General features: G+C 44.0%; 1 protein-coding gene across 1 annotated transcript in view; it reads left to right on the plus strand.

Annotated features, from left to right (window-relative positions):
• Positions 1–14,452: 14,452 nt before the first annotated feature.
• Atf7ip2 (activating transcription factor 7 interacting protein 2) overlaps positions 14,453–14,767 on the plus strand; it is a 37,139-nt gene continuing 36,824 nt past the window's right edge. The window contains exon 1 of the mRNA XM_051181446.1: positions 14,453–14,512. The gene's annotated coding sequence lies outside the window, so the exon portion shown is untranslated. The remainder of the gene's footprint in view (positions 14,513–14,767) is intronic.

The raw sequence follows: 14,767 nt of genomic DNA on the forward strand, positions 1-14,767 counted from the left end.
AGTTGCTGTGGATCTGGGAGGTGGTGGCTCACACCTTTAATCCCAGCACTGGAAAGACAGAGGCAGGAAGATCTCTGTGAGTTCAAGGTCAGCCTGATTTACAGAGTGAATTCCAGGACAGGTTCCAAAGCTACACAGAGAAACCCTCTCTCAAAACACCAAAAAGAAAAAAAATAATGAAAAAAGAAAAAGAAAAAAAAAAGAGTTTCTGTGGTCATGGTGTCTCTATTGCTAAAGATATCATACACTGGCTCTGACCTATACACCTCCTCCCTAAAAATCCCTTCCACAGTGCAGAATGGGGAAGAAGTTTCTACCCTACCTAGTTGTGATGCCTATGAAGCGCAGCAGTGACCATCATGGCAAGATCCCTGTAAATGTGTAATAGTGAGACTCGTGTCTTGGTAATAACCAACTGCTCAGCTCAGGAAATATCAGCCTTTCTCATTACACTGAACTAGATCACTTTGTGTATAGAAAGAAAAGTTTATTTGAGAAATTAAACCGCTGGGCTGTCTCTCAGGGGCAGAAAACAGCAAGCAGTGGGGAAAGCCTTGTCAGTTTTTAAGGTGGTAGGTAGAAGCTGGAGAGGAAGTAAAGGCCAGGACAGCCTGGGAATTAGTGTGGACTGGGTTAATCATGAATTAGTTGCCCTTGTCTGAGATAGTTCACCATTGGGTTACTGTTTTAGTTAGTAATTTATTGCTGTGAAGAGACTCCATGACCACAACTCTGTTTTTGTGTTTGTTTGTTTGTTTGTTTGTTTGTTTGGTGTGTGTGTGTGTGTGTGTGTCTGTGTGTGTGTGTGTTGGTGTTTTGCCTGTATGTATGTCTAGGTGAGGGTGTTGGGTTGCCTGAAACTGGAGTTATAGTTGTGAGCTGCCTTGTAATTGCTGCAAATTGAACGTGGGTTCTCTGGAAGAGCAACCAGTGTTCTTAATTATTGAGACATTTGTCTAGCCCCTATCCAAGACAACTCTTATAAAGAAAAACATTTAATTGGGGCTGGCTTACAGTTTCAGAGATTTAGTACATTATCACTATCAAGGAAACATGGTGGCACTCAGGCAGATACGGTACTGGAGAAAGGATCTGAGAGTTCTACCTTTTGATCTTCAGGCAGCAAGAGGAGACTGTGTGTCACACTTGGTGTAACTTGAGCATAAGACCTGAAAGCTTGCTCTAACAGTGACACATTTCCCCCAACAAGGCCACACCTACTCTAAAAGGGCCACACCTCCTAATAATGCCACTTCCCTATGACCAAGCATGCAAACATGAGTCTATGGGAGCTCTAACCTACTCAAACAACTACAGGTATATGAGGGAAGTAGAGTCTTACCTGTTAAAACAGAGATCTACCTTACTCATATTCTTAAGAATGCTGAAAGGAGCCTTCTGTTTATCCAATAACAATCCTTCTGTTACAAGGTGTTTAGGACATTGTCATCAGCATTGCCATTTGGAAGACCAATTTGAACCTAAAACTGCTCTGTATACTCAGATATCCTGAGTGCATACTTAAATAGAAATTTATCTGAATTTGATCATTTCAGGGATTGGGAAGCTTATGCCATTGTTCAGGGATGGAAGTGGGTTGCTAGGTTCATTGTTAGAGATTGGAGTATGTGCATGTAGGACACACATGTTAAGGAAATGGGTTGCAAAATACATTAGTACAAGAAGTGGGTATTACAGGCTCCTGGACCTTAGCACAACTGACTCCATGATGGAAGCAGCATTCAGGTTGTGAAACTCAGTACCTAGACAGCACCACTGCCAAAAAAAAAAAAAAAAAAAAAAAAAAAACATAAACAAAACAAAGACCTAATCCAGAACTATGGACTTTAAAAATGTACTAACTTTGCCTTTTGGATTCTGTTGCTCTGCTTCTGGCTAACTGTTCTTGTTAGCTAATATGCCAACCCAAAATAAGAATTGAATGCTTAAAAGCTCACCCTAAGAAAGGGTTAGGGCTACAGTGGAACCAGAACACCCAGTTTAGTCACCAGCTGTCTAATAAAGACTTTTTATTGACCTAAATCTGTGTTCCATAAATCTTCTTTGGTGGATACCCCACCACAGGGGTTGTTTGTGACTATTGGGAAGAGAAGGCCCTTAAGTGTTGGATCAGGAATGAGCTGTGACAATGTGGGAAAGAAACAAAACACAACTGCAACATCAAAAGAAGCAGAGTGAGTGAGTGAGTGAGTGAGTGAGTGAGTGAGTGAATGAGAGTAACTACCTGATTTCGGCACCAAAATGTAAGTCATTGTGAGTGTTACAGCTGTTACTGCAAAGGTGTCCTGACTTGTAGGGAAGCCAGGCTACCTGAAAGCTCTGGAGTCTGGAGCTGCAACAGGACAGCTCAGCCCTAGATAAAAAGGAGTCCTGACTTTTCAGGAAGCCAGGCTACCTGAAGCTGGGTGTTCCTCTCCTGGAGACAGCCATGACAGATGAGCTCTGCTCTGTTTCTCTAAGGGAACATTCTATCAGAGCCAACCACTTTCTAGGCCCAAGATGTTACTTCTTCAGCTATAGTCTGCTAAAGGGGAAACCCCAGCAGAAATGTACCAATCTCCTGCTCCAGTAAAAGTTGTTACTTATCTCTGCTACAGCCTTGCTCAATCCCTCTAAGGGAATATCCCAACAAGTTTCTTCTGTTTCTGTTATCCTTGCTCAGTTCCCCTAACTGAATCTTCATCCAAGACTCTTTTGAGAAAGATTTATTTGGAAAAGCTGGGCATTGGTGGCGCACAACTTTAATCCCAGCACTAAGAAGGCAGAGGCAGGCAGATCTCTGTGAGATCGAGGCCAGCCTGGTCTACAAGAGCCAGTTCCAGGACAGCCTCCAAAACAATACAGAGCAACCCTGGAAAGAGAGAGAGAGAGAGAGAGAGAGAGAGAGAGAGAGAGAGAGAGAGAGAGAGAGAGAGAGAGAGAGAGAGAGATTTGAGAAGGAGGAGCCTCTGTCAGGATGGGAAAGGACAGCCAGCAATTGAAGCAGCAGAGGAGCTTATATAGGGATTCTTAGGTGCAGTTTTCCAAGGGAGTTTTTCTGCTCAGGGGTGGTTAGTTTTTCCTGCTCAGGGATTGGTTAGTTTAGTGGGTCACAGGCATAGATGGCTCTTATTTCATGGCAAACTGTGTTTCTTTCACTGGTCCTTTTTAGCTTTTTGGCTCTGGTTTTAAAGACAGGGTGTATTTCACTGGCTCTGATTCTAGGGAGGGACAAGACAAAGTGAGCTTCTTTGGCACTGGTTCAAAGTCAGGGTGTTTTTCTTTGGTTATGGGTCCAGGGACAAAGTGCTTCTTTTACTGCCTCTGGGTTCAAAGTTAGGGTGCTCAGGGGTTGGTTGTAAAAGACCCCAAGAGTTCGGAGTCTGTCGGGGGAGGCCCTTTCCCCAAGAGACGAGACCAGCCCACTGGATGCAAATGCAAGAGGCTGTTCATTGCTCACACAGGTACCTGTGGATGCTTCAGTCTTTTGGGGGACTGAGCGTGCTGAGGTTAAAACTCAGGCAGTTTATATAGGGTTGGGGTGGCAAGAAGCAGGCTTACAGAAGCAGAAGCATGTTACAGGGATTTCATTGGTCCATTTAATTCAGGCAATTAGGGTCAACCAAGAACAGAGTTGCTTATTCGGGTTGGGCACAAAGAATACAAAGAATTCAGTTATGACTATCTCAGTACTCTGGTGGTCTCAATAGAATGCTCCCAGGACCTTCTGTTCCCAGATATCATCCTGCTGACCTTGCTTTGGTCCAAGCTGCAGACCACAGATATCTGGTAGGCATCAGAGGAGAAGAACATCTGGTTCCCTCCTGTACTTTCCCATAACTTGACCTTGGCAAGTTAGCAAGAGCAGCTCAAACAGGCAATATGCATAGTGGGGGTCTTTCAGTTGGTTTTGTGCTTATGTTGGTCTGGGCAAAGTTGGCTCTTGTGTCAGAGGTCTTTGCCCAGACCTTTTACCCTACAGACTGTCCCTAATAGAGACAAAGAAACGCAACAAGCTATTCAAGGGAATGGAGGATTGCACTGTGGCACATGGGGTGCAGGGGGGGGGTATAGGGGGTGTGAAATCAGAAATGCCTATGGTGTGGGGCCAGTGGAAAATGTATTGGCTTTGGTTCCTGTGGAGAACCTCAGAGCAAAGTTAGCATCTTAATAGCTATCTTTCCTACTACTCTCTTTAGATACTAACATACTGGTAATTTTCCATTCTCCTATGACTGTTTTCCTGTTAAGCATATGATGCAGCCTGACCCTGAAAGAGTCCCAGCTGCAGACTTATAGCAACTTATTTTATAGCAGGACACCTCACATCCTCCCTTTGGCCCATTCCCTCATTTCTCCACTACTTAAACCCTGAGGGTATATTCATTAATTCATTAAACGGGACTTGATCAGAATACTGTCTCTTGTCTCAAGTCTCTTGTCCCCCCCCCATTCTCCCTCCCTCCCTCAGGGTTCCCGTTGACTGACCCCGAGGGTCAGGGCAGGTTCCACCCTGCAGTTTCAGGTAAGGAGTATTTATGCTGAAAGGTATCTCTGAGCACAGGGGTCGTGGTTTCAGATAGGAACCATCTGGGCAAGCAGGTATCCTTGAGTGTGGGAAGCTTCCATGTCAGGAACTGCCAAACAGAGATATGTTTGCCCATTAACAAAGGCCAGTTTATGTTTAGACAACATGATGCTGATGTGTCTGTCTGATGCAAGTGAGCTAAAACATGCTGACACTGAATGCAAGAGGCACACAAATCAGAAAAACAAACAAACAAAAAAACCTGACACATGTCCAGGGAGCCCCCAAATCAATACTGATGATCGGTTGCAGAACTACTCTTGGCAGAATGCCACTTTTATGTGGGTTCTATATAAATATGGGCATGAGGTCAGATGCCTTGGCCTGATTCTTTACCAGTTGCTACGATTAACCGTAGGCATGGCCTATACACTTGGCTTTGATGTGTGATTTCACTTTTTGAAGCAGGGTTTCTTGTGTCCCAGGTTGGCCTGGACCTTTCTATGTGGCCATGGGTGAATTTGAACTTCTTTTTCTCTACCTTTTACCTCTCAAGTGTTAGGGTTATGGACAAGAGTCACCACGGCATATGATGTTATTTCTAACCATTGTCATGTCTGCAACCTCTTATCTGCCAACTAGTAAAAATTGAGTCTTAGCCGGGCAGGCAGTGGTGGTGCACTTTAATCCCAGCACTGGGGAGGTAGAGGCAGGCAGATCTCTGTGAGTTTGAGGCCAGCCTGGTCTACAGATGAAGTTCCAGGACAGGCAAGGCAACACAGCGAAACCCTTTCTCGAAAAATCAAAACATAAAAATAAATAAAATAAAAATAATTTCTTTTGAGTCTTAAGGGTGAAGAGTAGTATTCCGGTAACACTGGAGAGATGGCACTTCTACCCTGCACCACAGCATCTGCAGTTTCTGGATCCTGAGCTCCTGTGGCATTAATAATTTAACTGTCATCCTGGGCAGATCAACAAGAGCATACCATTCTGTTGCGCATCCACCTTATTGTCACCAAGACTCAACCCATCCCAACCCAGGGCTCTCGTCTGCCTGATGTTGACGCTGCAGAATTTGCCTAGTCTGCGCCTGCGTACTTACGACATCCAACGCCTCTTCCTGAACACGAGGCCAGACCGGATTTCCGGTGGCCGCCATTATTCTAACTGTCACGCTGGAAGCGTTTGGGTACCTGTCCAGGGCTCCCGCTGTGCAGCGCTCGCAGGTGGGTAGGGTGGACTCAGGGCTGCTGGGTGGTCGCGGGCCGTGGCCTGGGCCGCACCTGAGCCACTGCCTCAGCTGTGCGGCTCAAGGCCTGTGCCTCCCTGCAAAACTATTTTTGTCTTCCGGCCCTTTTTATTCTAGGAAACCTGGTAGAGTTGGACGCTCAACTTGTGTCTACACCCTGCACACTCAGTGGAGGTAAGAGGAAACAGTGTTTCTCATATATCTATATATGCCCAAGAACTTCCTTTTAGTTCTTGGTAACATTCTCTTAAATAGGTAAGTTTCATTAACATATTGGACTTTTATTACCTGAGTTCAGGTTGTAGTCCCCTGATCTTCCTGACTCAACTTTCCAAGTATGGGGATTACAGACCAAGTCAGTATAGGAAATAATATTTAGATGGTGTTTTAGTCACTGTTCTGTTGTTATGAAGAGACACGGTGACCACGGCAGCTATTACAAAAGAAAGCATTTAATTGGGAGTTTGCCTATACTTTCTGAGGCATCGTCCATTATCATCATGGCAGGGGGCATGCAGTTTGCAGGCAGGCACTGGAGAAGCAGTGAGAGCTACAACCAGATCCATAGGCAGAGACACAGACACTGGTTCTGTCATGGGCTTTTGAAAACTCAAAGACCTTCCTAATCCTTTTCAAAATAGTGCTACTCCCTGATGACTAAGCATTCAATTAGATGAGTCTGGGGGAGGGGAACATTCTTAGTCAAACCACTACAGATGGCACTTTAGTACAAGTTTTAAGAGATAAAATAGTTCATGATGAGTTCAGTGTATAGGAAAAGTTATTTGGATGAAAGCATTTTTATGATGGAGAATTTCAGCTCCTCTATCTTTTTTAACTTTAATTTTTAGATTTTTCTTTATGTGTATGAGTGTTTGTGTGTGTATATACCATGTGTGTGTCTGGTTCCCACATTGGTTAGAAAAGGGCATCCGATCCCTTGAAACTGGCTTTAAAGATGTTTGTCAGCTGCCATGTAGATGCTAGGAACTGAACTGGAGCCCTGCAGAAGAACACATATTTTCAACTCCAGCTCTCTCTGGAGTTGTCTCTACTCTTAAAATATGCTTTACACTGTTAAATTAATTTTTCTTTTCCCTCACTGGCTAGATGACTGAACTTGATCAATGGAGAGCTTCTTGCCTCTTGGGACAGCCTCTTGAAAACTGAGATTAACAGCATGCACTGCCATGCCTGACTCATCTTTTCATTTCATAGCATACATGAATTATTCAAATAAAATTGAACCATTGCATATTTTCTTACTTTTTGTTTGTTTTTTGGTCTAGTTAAAACTATTTTTGGTACAAGAAAGTAAAAAGAACAGTAGTTGATAATTTTAGCACTCAAAATATTTTAAGCTACCAGCCAACGTTTATACACACATGCAAGGTAATACTGTTTGAGAAAGAATTTTAAATGCCCTAAGAATGAGGTTATGAAATTTTAACCCATGAGGCATGAGACTGTTAGCTGCCTAACACAACTGTTTGATACATGACGACTTAGTGAAAACCTTTTACCAGTTAGCAGAGTCTTCAGTGGAATGAATCAACTTGTAGAGCCTGCCCACTCTCTGTTTGTTTTCGTTGTTTTGTTTTTTTAAAGCAGGGTAGGATATAGCTCTGGTTGGCCTTGAGAACTGTATATTCAGTCATTGGTTGGATTCTTTTTGGTGATTGACACCAGTTTCTTGATCAACTTATGCTTGCTCCACTTGCTTTTCCTTTGAGTGCCTCCTTCATCATCATTTTCTGTTTTGTCTGAAAACAGGGTTTCTCTGTGTAACAGCCCCCAACTGTTGTGAACGAAACCTGCCTTGTAGACCAGGCTGGCCTCAAACTCGCAGAGATCTGCCTGCCTCTGCCTCCTGAGTGCTGGATTAAAGTTGTGTACTACTATACCTGGGTACCATCTTTGTCTTTTGTTAACAACTAGAAGTTTTTGCCTTTCTCCTCTCTCACACAGTGTGTGCCTGTTGACTTTGTTCTTCACTATGGCTTCTCACAAGACATTCAGGATCAAGCGATTCCTGGCTAAGAAACAAAAGCAAAATCGTCCCATTCCACAATGGATTCAGATGAAAACTGGCAATAAAATCATGTACAACTCCAAGAAAAGACACTGGAGAAGAACCAAACTGGGTCTATAAGGAACTACACATATTTATGCTGTTTGAAGGACACCATTATCTTACTGTATCAAGTTTAAAACATTACCATTGTCTGGACACCTAAGTATGTTTATTGGGAGTATGAGTTTCCCCTTTGTTTCTGTGCTCTTGTGTTCATTCAGTAGTTCAGTAATAAATATGTGAAACCTTGTGTTTGGAAGAACAATGTTTGCAGTGTCTTACAACTTGTTTTGTGGTTCTGGAGAGCAAACTACAACCATTTCCATAATAGACGAGTAGTCTGTCGGTGAGCTCCATCTCTGGCTCTTTTCGGGAAGTTGAGGGTTGATACATGTCCACATTGCCTTCAAACTCACAATTCTCCTTTCTCAGCCTCTGAATGCTTGGAGGACTCCAGCAAACCTAAGTGACAGAAGTTGTAAAAAGAAACTTATTTGTTAAGACTCATTTATCATTACACATGACTGTTGAAATTAGATGACTTTTTTTTTCAAACAATAGTTGCATTCTGGTCCTTTATATGTGTCTCATTTAACAAATGATAAAAAGTGGTTGTTGCCACACTTTTATTTCCAGCACACAGGAGGCAGAGGCAGGTGGATCTCAGTGAGTTCAAGGCCAATCTGGCCTAGCCAATTCTAGGCAATTGAGGGCTACAATGAGACTATCTCCAAAAAGGGGGAGAGGGCTTTAAATCCCTCTGCATGTTTCTGACTTTCCTGTCTCTGTAAATGGTTTTCGCTGCTTCCGGTGCTCTTTAATACCTTAGCAATTTTTTTTTTCTGAGTGTTGCCAGTAGAAGTGTTTGTCCTACTTTTTTTTTTTTTTTCTTTAGAAGACTTTCTAGCACCTATGTATGGCTTCTGTTATACAGTTGCAGACTGTGTGTGTATTTAAGGGTTAATGACCTAAAGCCTCTGGATTGAGAACTCTGGACAAGAAAAGTTGACTGATACCCACGGGTACATTTGTTATGGAGATCTACAAACCTCCTGGTATCTACCACTTCCAGACTGCAAGGGAACTGACCTGCACCCCTCATCCTTCATCCAAGGTTTCCCTTTTCTGTCCTGTTAGGAGACCACTGAGAGACCTGAATAAGTCAAATGGTAAGGAGCCTGGACCTCCCAGTTTGAGCTTTTAAAGGCAAAAACCTCAACTGTGTGATGTACTCAGGCAGCTGTGGACATCTGTAGCAAGTCAGCATTGTTTACAGAAGTAGAAAGATAGCAGTAAGCATCAGGCTGTTCTCAAAATGAGTTAGGGTTATAGTGTACAGAAATTTATGACTGATCTATGTGATCAGTGACCAGTTCATACAAGATAATTTTAGTTTTTCTAAAGAATGCTTTGACAAGATACTATAACTATAATTCAGTAACCCCTGCAGCTTGGATGGAAAAGTATTCTGGCAACTGGGAGCCAAGGAATACCACAAAATCACTGTAAGTACAGTAGCTTACAACCCTACCCCCAGGGAAAGGTTTCCCCAGTGTAACAGCTCTGCCCCAGCAGGGGAGGGTTTCCCCAGCCCAGTTGTTACAGCTCTGCTCAGGTCCCACAGAGTGAACAATTCTGCTCTGCTAGTGCAAGGTTTCCCAAGTGAAAGTGTTACAGTCTTGCCTTCTGCTCCCCCCCCCCCAAGCTCTGTCTCTGCACTGGTGAAAGAAGTGTGTCACCCAAACATTTAAGAGATTTATTGGGCCAGGCGATGGTGGCACATGCCTTTAATCCCAGAACTCAGGAGGCAGATCTCTGAGTTCCAGGCCACCCTGGTCTACAGAGCTAGTTCCAGGGCAGGCTCCAAAAGCAAAGAGAAATCCTGTCTCAAAAAAACAACAAAAGAAAACAGTCAATATGACAGAGAAATCCAGGAGAGTGGCTGCTTTATGCCAAAGGCAGCAGCAAACTGAACAGGCATAGGGCTTATATAGTGATTTTTAGGGGTGGAGTTTTTCCAGGGTGGAGATTTTCAGGATTAGAATTGGTCAAATTTCAATTCCCTTGCGTTTTCACAAGCTCAGATTGTCTAGATTTTGTGCTCAGGGATTGGTTGGTTTTATGCTCAGTTGATCAGGGTCAGCTTTGGCTCTCGTTTCAGGGCCAACATGTTTCACTGGCCCTTTTTAGCCATTTTGCTCTAGTTTTGGGGAGAGGGTGTGTTTCTTTTACTGACACTGGCTCCAAGGCCAAGGTGTGGTTTGTTTTTGTTTTTAGCCCTGGTTTTAGGGTCAGGGTATGTTTATTTGGCTCTGGTTACAGGGTCAAAATATGTTTCTTTGACTGGCCCTTTTTCCCTACACTATATATCCCCAAGAACCCAATGCCATGTAGGCATTGCCTCTGCTATGGAGTGACTGCAACTAAAAGTTGTTCTGATTAAAGGAATGATTCTACTTCTGGAGATGCCTATCTTCTTTTTTCTATTTCCAAGTTGCCTCCATCAATCCAACATGTGTGAATAAACATGTTCTGTTTCTATTTCCAAGTTGCCTCCATCAATCCAACATGTGTGAATAAACATGTTCTGTTATAATAAATTTTATTTACCAAAATTGGTGGTCATCCCTGGATTGTATTTTACCATACATGGAAGTCCTTATGAATCTTTTACACCTTCCTGTCAATACTTCCTACTCTGCATCCTTTGGTGTAAATACTGCCTATCAAGCATTTCATAACAAGCAATTTCTAATAGCCAGTTGTTATCTGATTGATAACACATTATGGGCTTTTACCAAAGAGATGTAAACAAAAGTCTTCTCATTCCACACAGGGCACCAACAATGAAAACAAACACCCCCTTAACTGGAATTACTTACAAAAGCACAGTGACTTTTGTGCATCTATACCACTAAAGAAAAACACCTCCCAGCAACTGTCAACTGTCACAATCCTTACAATGGAGTGGAGCCTTCTAAGCTCTCCCTGCCCCCCCTCCCTCACTCCCATCCCAACTGTTAATTAACTGCCATATATCTTCAGGAAGGGGAGGGGCCTCAGGAGTCCCTCTCCCCTAGCAACTGTTACTTGTATCTTGAGAAGGAGTATGGCCTTGTGAACTTGCCCAGTCTTCTACAGACTTTCTGCATGGCAGCAGCCATATCATACTTGGAGGACAATATACAAGATAGTGAGATCCATTATAACAAGATAGTAAAAAGAGGCTTGTATTTCTGGATACAACTGGATTTATCTAGGGCAAAGGTTCAGATCAGTCTTATCCCTTTACCTGCAATAGTCATTTATAAAATGACAGTTACCTTTACTTAGTTATTTAGAATTCTATCAGGTAATATATCCCAAAGAGTGTTAGTAAGATGGCTCAGTGTTACATGAGATTCTTGCCCGACTGGTCCTGAGGCCCATGAGCCCCAAATAAATAAATGGATGCTATATTAGTTATAAAACTGTTGGCTGGTGGCTAGAGCTTCTTATTGGCTAGCTCTGCCTTAATTATTAACCCATTAATATTAATCTAAGTATTTCCATGTGGCTTACTGGAGAATTCCAGCTGCATCCTCTCTTGCGGGGCTCACATTCTCTCTTCCTCTGGTAACCCAAACTATCCATCCTGGTCACTAGCCACACAGTGCTTTATTCATCAACCAATAAGAGAAACATATACACATACAGTGGGTCTTTCCCCATCAGCTCAGTGAGTAAAGGCATTGTACTTCAAAAGTCTGAAGAGATGATAACCATAGGTTGTAAATCTATATAGTACTTCCATAGTAATATATGGATACCATAATTTTATTAACATAAAATTAACCACATTAGCCATAGCAATTATACTTTATTTCTATTCCATAATTTAATGCAATATTTATAAGGCCCTTGTAAGCTAGAAACATGAGTGCTGGAACATAAAATTAACCATAATAATCATACATTGTTCTATTGCTGTCACTGTTCTATTGCTGTGAAAAGACACCATAACCAAGGCAACTCTTACAAAAGGAAGCATTTAAGTGGGGGATTGTTTACAGTTTCAGAGGGTTAGTCCATGATCATCATGGCAGGAAAATGACAGGTATGGTGCTAGAGCAGTAGCTGAGAGCTTTACATCCTGATCCATAGGCAGACAGAGAACTTGGGTCTGGCATCACAAAGCCCACCCACAGTGATACACTTCCTTCAATAAGGCCATACTGCCTAATCCTTTTAATCCTATCAAAGAGTTCTACTCCCTGGTAACTAAGCATTCAACTATATGAGGGCATTCAGTTTCAAACCAACTCTTCATTTTGTCATATCATTTAATGTTGAACTCATTACAGTCTGTAAGCCTGTACATGGGTGCTGGGGAGTAAACTTGGGTCCTTTAGAAGGGCAATAGAACTTTTACTGAGTACCAGTTATATATAGGAAAACAGAAACAGGTACTATGTAAGGGATAATGGAAAAGGTATGGATGTAAGAGGGTGGTGGTAATTGTATTTGTGATAACTGAGCTACTGATTAATACTTTTGGGGTTTTTGCAGTTATGTTCAGCTAGTGGCTGAGGACTTTCAGCTTTTATTGCTTATTCTGATAAGACCTAGAAAATCTGGTCAGTTTTAGAGACTTCCTGAAACTATTTTGATTTACCTTCCTGTTTAAGGAGCTTCTCTACAGGATGGAATCTTTCAATATGGGAGGAAACTCTCATACAACAACTTGGCGGCAGGCCATAAGGCATGTCCTTCCCCAAAAGGACATTGTTAAGTACCAGGCTTCACCAAATATGACTCCACATAGGGTAACAGATATTTGGGACTATGTAGAGAGCTTAAGTAAAATGTCAGGGTGCTAGGACTGACCAACCTGTCTGGCAAGAACAAATATATTTTAGAAAGACACTTAAACTACAGTCTTTGGTTATACCACCCTGTGAAAGAATGGAACCCAAGAAATTAGAATTAAATCAGGGATGCGCTGGAAGAGAAAGGACTGGAGCTCCAGGGGGCATCCAGAAAATGTGCTTGTCTCCTGAAGAAACAATTGTCAGATGTACTACAATAGACAGAGATCACACTGTGGCCAGACTATTTCAGTTTAAACTCTATTGAGAGACTAGGAGTTAGGCAGACTCCCTGATAGACACACAGATAGGGGGAGAGGCCATGACTGAGTAATAAAGGTGGTGAATTTACAAGATGGCCTGGGACAGGCTTCCTAAGGGCTCTCTCAGGGGAAAGGCAGTGAGCACGAAAGGACCTGTTCAGCATCAAGTATAAAGGGAAGATAATACAAACAATACGAGGATTCTGAGCAGACTCTCAGGATCTGTCTGTCCCTTCTCCCAATTTTGGTTTTCTTAGTTGGCTTATTGAGGACGAGTGGCAAAACCCAGCTTGTTGCAGCGCACGGAATGATCCCTAAGGCTTTTATAGCAGGATCATGTTTTAAATATATATATAGTTAAATGTGTATCCCTCCATGAATTTGTGTGCATCACGTGCACATAAGTGACCTCGGAAGCCAGAGGGAAGGGGTTGGATCCCTTGGAATTGGAATTATAAGCAGTTGTGAGTGAGCTGCCTGATGTGGGTGGAGCGCTGGGAACTGAATTCTCTATATGAGGGCATATGCTATAAATTGCAGAGCCATTTAATTCTTCGGTCCACAGGGCCACTCAACATAGCAAACTTTAAGGGACAGACATCTGAAAATTCAGTAATAAGGACACGTGTTACTGTACTGCGATATTTATTTATTTTGACTATCTATCTATCTATCTATCTATCTATCTATCTATCTATCTATCTATCTATCTGACATTGGTGGTTTGGAGTTCATTCAGACTTGCATTTAATCCACACAGATCGGCTAGGCCCTGCCTCAGGCTTGCTGAAATTAAAGGAGTGGGCCACCAGGTGTAGCAAACAAGACTTTCCCATAGTGGGCTATGGGCTGTGTGAGAAAGAGGAATTTGGAAGATAATCCTCCCCCACCTTAGCAATGCAGAGTAGCCGCTTAAGGACGTTTTGCAAACAGCCCCCATTGGTCATGAGACCTTGTGTCTCCAGAGCACATCTGTTGAAAGTGATGAGAAATACTGTTTTTCGTGATTTCTCGGCCCTTTCTCTTCAGAGGCGCCACAGAACGTCAGTAAAGGCTCGCTGGAGCAGCAAAGCCTCAGTCCCCTGTGGTATCTCGAATTTACAGGTCTCTGGAGGATCACCATCCCGGGTTCTAACCCAAATCTATAACCCTTTTTCTCTGGGACTTGCTTTTGCGAACAAAGTTTCGTTAGTAAGAACTTCCTAAACACCACTGAAATCTTTGCGCAAGGCGGGCCCTCGCCCGCGCGCTCGCCCGCACGCCCGCCTCAGGAGCCGCGCTGAGGCCCCGGGCCAGCCCCAATCGCGGGATCGTGCGTCCGCGGCGCGCCTCCAGTCAGTTTACTTTCCCCTCAGCCGCTCTGCTCCCCGCCCACCGTCTCCGTGATTGGCTGGGTTCCCTGCCCTTCGCGCGGTCATTGGCTGGCAGCGGCCCGGGGGCGGAGGGAAAGAGATTTAGTCTGGCTCCCGCTCCGCCGCGGGTCATTTCGTCTGAGGTGGCGGCTCACTTCTCCGTGGAAGCCGTCGGGGAGCGGCGCCCCGCCGCGGGGTACGTTGCGGGCGGCGGTGGCTCCTTGCGGGCGGCGGTTAGAGGGCCGGCTGGCTTCATGGCGGCGCTCGCCCCGCGGAGGCCGGCCCCGACCTGGAGGGAACCGGCCCTGAGGAGCTCAGGCTCGGCCGCGGGCGGGAGCGGCCGCCCGGGGCGGCGGCGGGGGGTGGGGGGAGGTGAGGGTCGCCGCGGCGGGAATGGCTGGTGCTGTGCACTCGGTGTGGGGCAGGTGAACTGATGATGCAGCAAATGTCC

The sequence above is a fragment of the Phodopus roborovskii genome, unplaced genomic scaffold (genome assembly GCF_943737965.1).
Source record: "Phodopus roborovskii unplaced genomic scaffold, PHOROB, whole genome shotgun sequence".
NCBI lineage: Eukaryota > Metazoa > Chordata > Mammalia > Rodentia > Cricetidae > Phodopus > Phodopus roborovskii.